General features: G+C 45.4%; 1 protein-coding gene across 4 annotated transcripts in view; it reads left to right on the top strand.

Annotated features, from left to right (window-relative positions):
• Nucleotides 1-2,043: 2,043 nt before the first annotated feature.
• The window catches only part of Stat3 (signal transducer and activator of transcription 3), a 54,147-nt gene continuing 50,190 nt past the window's right edge, over nt 2,044-6,000 (top strand). For all 4 annotated transcript variants that reach the window (XM_059271804.1, XM_059271802.1, XM_059271803.1 and 1 more), the window contains exon 1: nt 2,044-2,240. The gene's annotated coding sequence lies outside the window, so the exon portion shown is untranslated. The remainder of the gene's footprint in view (nt 2,241-6,000) is intronic.

Below are 6,000 nucleotides of genomic sequence, written 5' to 3'. Positions count from 1 at the left end.
ACAATATCTATCTTTAGGGAAAAGGACTGCTGGGGAAGGAGAAGATTTTTAATAAATTTCAACCTAGGTGGGGTGTGGTGGGGAATGTCTGAAATCTCAGCGCACTCAGAGAAAGAGGCTGGAAAATCTATGAGAGCCTGTCTCAAGAAACCAAGTGATGGTAATAATAAAGAAAACAAAAATGTCAAGCTTTCTGAACTGTTTGGGTATGTATTAGCTGTGTTTAAAAAAATGTCATTGGGGTTATCTGTGTGGTGAGATAACAGTCCTTTTTTGATTTTATCTTTATCACTCTTTGTGTTAAACACAGGCAGTACAAACAGTATTGATATACTTGTAAATCTGCATAATCACATACACATCCAAATCACTGCACTATGCACAGTTCATCCTCTGTTACATAAAGCAAAGCATATACACATACCATGCACTGCCAGTTTCAACTCGGTAAAATCTGCACACTCAACAGACAAGATGGGAAAAATGTCAGATAATTTCAAGAACTTCAAGAACTCAGAAAAGAATAAATGAATATTATTCTTCATTTCTTAAGCAGTGGTGGAAGAATGTCTCAGAACTATTGGTCTCAATTGTACTTTTTTTTTTTAATTATTTTTTTATTTTAAGATTTATTTATTATGTACACAGTGTTCTGTCTGCATGTATCTCTGCAGGCCAGAAGAGGGCACCAGATCTCATTATAGATGGTTGTGAGCCACCATGTGGGTGCTGAGAATTGAACTCATGACCTCTGGAAGAACAGCCAGTGTCCTTAACCTCTGAGCCATCTCTCCAGCCCCTCAATTGTACTTTTAAGCTTAATGGCAAAAGACTAATTAATGATAACAGTGAATTGTAAAACCATCAGAAGGAAAGGAGAATATTTTATAGGTCTTCTGTTAGTTTTAAAAATCTGTACCTAATTTAAAAATTATTTAATGTGTATGGGTGTTTTGTCTGCATGCATGTTGTGCACCATGTGTGTCCCTGGTGCTGGCAGAGGTCTGAAGAGGGCATCAGATATCCTGGGACTGGAGTTACAGATGGTTGAGAGCCACCATGTGGGTCCTGGGACTTGAATCTGAATCCACTAAGACCAGCCAGTGCTCCAAACTGCTGAGGAATCCCTCCAGCCCCTACAATCAGTATCTTTTAATGGAAACAAATTGATCAAAACTCTGTTACAGAATTTTAAGAGCCAGTGTAACAAAGTAATGAAAAAAACCCCACAAAACTCAGACACGTGGAAATGGCAAATCCTGTGTATTCCTGTCAGCTGTCATGTGTACGCTTTCTGCATTTGTGTGAACTGACCAATAAGCCTTGCTGTTGAGTTTCATGCTTGAAGCGATGGAACACAGCACTGGGTTATATCCACTATTCTCCCCCACGCAATCTAGTAATTACTCTATTTCCACGTCATATTTCCTGGTGTATGTCCAGACTCACACAGAAATTGAAGTTCAGAGCAGTCAAGAGTCACCCATGTTCTTTTTGATGTCTCCAGAACCCCAAATGCATATGTGGGGTGATACCCGGAGACTACCTAACTGGCTGATTCCCACGTGGTAGGAGGCTCACAGTCTCGCCCCCACGTGGTGCCAAGGGCCGGGAAAAGGGAGAGCGGGCAGAAGCCAGCCGTATCAGGGCATTTAAAGTGTCTTGACGTCACGCACTGCCAGGAACTCAGCTGAGTTTTCAGCAGGACATTCCACTAATGTCTCCTCCCTCCCCCCGGACTTTTTGTGAGCTGGGCCTCCGCTCTTCCCTCGATCGCGGAGGGAGGAGCACGAAACTCTCGGAACAGCCTGCACAGGGGGCGTGCCTAGACGCCTCTCGACTCCGCCTTCTCTCCTAGAGGCGCTTCTCATTGGTCGGTGGGCGGGGCTTCGGGAGCAGAGCTCTCGCCCCGAGGCCTCAGGGTGGCCTAGCCAGCTGGCCGTTCTTTAATTATGCACGGAGGCGTGTCTTGGCCAGTTGGGAGCTGGGTGGGGATTGGCTGGAGGGGCTGTAATTCAGCGGTTTCCGGAGCTGCAGTGTAGACTGGGAGGGGGAGCCTGGGGTTCCGACGTCGCGACGGAGGGAACGAGCCCTAACCGGATCGCTGAGGCACAACCGGTGCCCGGCTCGGTGTCGCCTGACCGCGTCGGCTAGGAGAGGCCAGGCGGCCCTCGGGAGCCCAGCTGCTCGCACCTGGAGCCAGCGCAGCCCGGCCAGTCGGGCCTCAGCCCGGGAGACAGGTGAAGGGGGTGCAGGGTGGGGCCACCTCCCCGACGGCATGCCAGCTGGGGACACCGCGGGGCGTCGCGCGGTTGCGGCTTTAGGGGTGCTTAGAGCTGTGAATGGACACTTAAGTGAGGCGGAAGGGTAGGAGGAGACACGGAGGGTCGCCCGGCAGGGACTGCTCCGCAGATGACAGGAGCCGGCCTGGGAAGGGAAGGGGCGCTGGAAGTTTCGAGGGGGAGATGCGGAGGGAGAGTGAGGCGTTCCGGGGGTAGAACCGTGGGGCGAGGGCATTCTAGGCTGAGGGTGGCAGAAGTGAACTACGGCCTTCCAATGCCTGCTCCCGGAGGCTAGGGACGTTCGGGCCACCAGAGCTGCTGTCACGCCGGCCGGGCGGTGATCACTGGGGTGGGGGGAGTTGGAAAGAGCCTCCTTCCCGCCCCCGTGCTGGGCCTGGCGGCTCGGTGCTGAGACACTTTCTTTGCCTTGCCCTGCTTCTGCTCCTTCAGTAGCCAGCTGTACCCTTTAGGAGGTGGGAACTAGTGTCCCCCCCCACAGCCTCTTGGGCTGGCTAGTTGTGGGTACGATTTTTTCATAAGAATCATATTTCCTATAGGAAATTGACAAACGTGTTCTTTCTAAATTCTCACCCACCACTTTCTATGTTAAACTATGCTTCCCCTCACTTTGGTTAAAAACATCTTTTTTTTTTTTTTTTTTTTTTTTTTTTTTTTAATTCAAAATAAATCCCTGGTCAAACCAGCTCTAAAGAGCAACAAACCCTTTCCTCTTTGACATTGTTCTCTCATAAACACCTGGTAAACTCGACTAGACAATAAATAATTGAGCCATTGCGTTTACTGGATTGTGGTGTTGCTTAATTGCACAGGACAGAATGAGCCAATCAAGAGTGGGAGTTTTCTGTCTCAGAGCCAAGCTCTTGGGTAAATGCAGAAGATAGGGAAACAAAGACTGGTTGGCCTTGACTGAGCTCTGTGTAAACTTTACCTGTTGGGGTGTGTGGCTGTGAGTTAGTAAGTTAGCAAGTTCAGACAGTCACTAAGTCACTTTTTCTTATACCTAGTTCACATCACTCTGTTGTATCAATTGCTATGTGTGCTGATACAGTCAGTGGTTAGTCATTTTTTTCTTATTCAAAATGTCTATAGTCTATACCTGCTCTTTTCTATATTGAAGGGCTTATTTATTCCATGTATGCATTGTCAATGTTGGGCTGGCAGGTAAAGCATTGATTTGAATTTATCAAAATAATAAATCATCTCCATCTATGTGGAACTAGACTGTAGGTCTTGAGCCAGCCATTTTTTCTTTTTATATTAAATAATGTCTATATTCTTTGAGGCAACATGTTTGTTTCATTATTGTATGTGCCAGACCTGAACACTAGCAGAATTTTTTTTTTAGATTTTATTTATTTTTATTGTATGTGTATGGGTGTTTTGCCTGTATGTATGTCTGTGCACCATGTGTGTCCAGTGCCCAAGGAGGCCAGAAGAGTTCATTGACTCCTCTGGAACTAGGGGTACAGATAGATGACAACATATGGGTTCTGGGAATCAAACCCAGGGCTTTTGGAAGAGCCATTGGAAAGAAAATCTGGAATAATAATAAAAAAGTTTGAGTGGCTTGTTCTTCGTCTGTTAGCACACTCACCACAAAGAACCATTAGCAGAATCATGAATCTTTTATTTTATCTGTAGTTCATTGGGGACGAATAACCACTTAGAAATAATCCACAACCATGAGGACCTTCAAAGGGCCTGTGAGGTAGGTTGTTCACAGAATGTTAACCTCATTTTGTAGATAAGGAAATTGAGGCCAAAAGGACAAGACACTTGCCTAAGGCATAGTGTGTCATAGTGGACATGCTTAGTGACTGCCAGCAAGCTTACTGGTCTGTGTCTTTTTTTTTTTTTTTTTTTTTTTTTTTTTTTGAGACAGGGTTTCTCTGTATAGTCCTGGCTGTCCTGGAACTCGCTCTGTAGACCAGGCTGGCCTTAAACTCAGAGATCTGCCTGCCTCTGCCTTCAGAGTGCTGGGAGTAAAGGTGTGCACCACCACCACTTGGCCCTGTTCTGTGTCTTACTTGGGAAGTAATTTTTTTTCTTGTTAGGATAATTTACTATCAAACTTCAGCTATTTATTAATGGAGATGTTTAGGCAAATTTTAGGTAAAGGGTAGCTGTGACCTCAGTGTCATTTAATCCAGAGAGCCTTGTGGTCAGTAGCCATTTCTGTCTGCAGAAAGTTCCTTTTCTTTTGACTTCTGTATGTCTTTTTTTTTTTTTTTTTTTTTTTTTGTGGGTGGCTTCTGTATGTCCTGGTGTTCAAATGTGAGAAGGGCAGAGGTAGTGAACACCATTCTAGATGCCCAACCCCAGCCTTTTACTGCTGTTTTCTGAGAGATGGTGTACAACTCAGTGGATATGTACTCTCTTTGTGGAAACTGCCAAGGAAAGTAGGTAGGATATGTCTTGTCTGCAGAATCTGCAGTCTATTGGGGCAACTTGATGAATGCTTTATCATCTAACACAGCCAGTTAGTGTCATTAAAGAGAGTAAGACATCACACCAGTGTCTCCCTTCCTGCCTTTCCCTTCCCCTCCCTTGCCTTCTCTCCCTTTCTGTTGGGATGGAACCTATCTTGCTAAGCAAGTGCTCTAACCACAGAACACATTTTTATGTCATTTGTATTTTAAAGTTCTAGCCAAACTTTAGGGTCTTTTTAAAAAACTCATCTAAAGAGTACTTGAGGGACAACCCCAAATCTTGAAGGATTCCAGGTGTTGTGGCTCAGCCCCTATGAGATACCATAGGATGACATTGCCTTGCTGTCTTTGGTGGTGAAAAGAATGTCCTGCTTGGGAGCCTTGGCTTGCTGTGGTGCAGATAGTTGGGATGACCAGATTTGGTGGCAAATTCTTTTCAAGAAACCCTGTTTCAAGAAAAAACACTCGCACAGAGGCAGAAGAAATGCAGCAAGTTTGAGCCTAGCTGGGTCTACATACTGAGTTCCAGGACAGCCAGGGCTATGTAGAGAACCCAGTGTCGATGAACCAAACCAGATCAAAACAACAGTAGCAAAAAGCCAAAGCTGGGCAAGATCCAAGGAGCATGAATATTCAAAATCTCACCCCAGTTTTTATGTAACTGAAGTGGTGGGTAATAGGTTTTTTTTTTTTTTTTTTTTTTTTTTGCCCCCGTGGAGATCAGGGTCAGGGCATGTGCTTAGTGTAGACTAAGGACTGGAGTTCAAGACTAAGCTACAGAGACAAAGAAATCTAGGTTTGGATCCTGGATTGGCTGCTTCCCGGTCAGAATCTGAGCCTCAGTTTTCTTATCTGTTTTTAAAAAAAAAAGATGAGAGATGAGCTAGTGGCACATGCCTATAATCCCAGCAGTTAGGAGGCTGAGGCAGGAGCATCTTGAGTCCAGGGTCAGCTTGAGCTATCCAGGGAGACTGTCTCAAAGTGAAGCAAATTCATTAAGATGTTTACAGCATGCTGGTCCATAGCAAGCGTCTGAGTATCTAAGGTCTTAGTAAAGGTCCAAGAAAAGAGAGGTTCATTCTCTTCAGGGGTGAAAGGGTACAGGAAGGCTTGTTACTGGGAACACCTGAGCGCCTGTGGGATGAGTAAACAGTTACTGCAGGAGCAGTAAACAGTTGTATTCAAGGTGGAAGGAGCATGGCTGTGGAGAGCTTAAGACAGCACCGTGTGTTCAGGGGCTATAAGTGGAAACTCTTAATTTAGGAGAA

Source organism: Peromyscus eremicus, chromosome 8a (genome assembly GCF_949786415.1).
Source record: "Peromyscus eremicus chromosome 8a, PerEre_H2_v1, whole genome shotgun sequence".
Classification (NCBI taxonomy): domain Eukaryota; kingdom Metazoa; phylum Chordata; class Mammalia; order Rodentia; family Cricetidae; genus Peromyscus; species Peromyscus eremicus.
The sequence above is the reverse complement of the archived record's forward strand: the minus strand, read 5'-3'. Positions and strand labels throughout refer to the sequence as shown.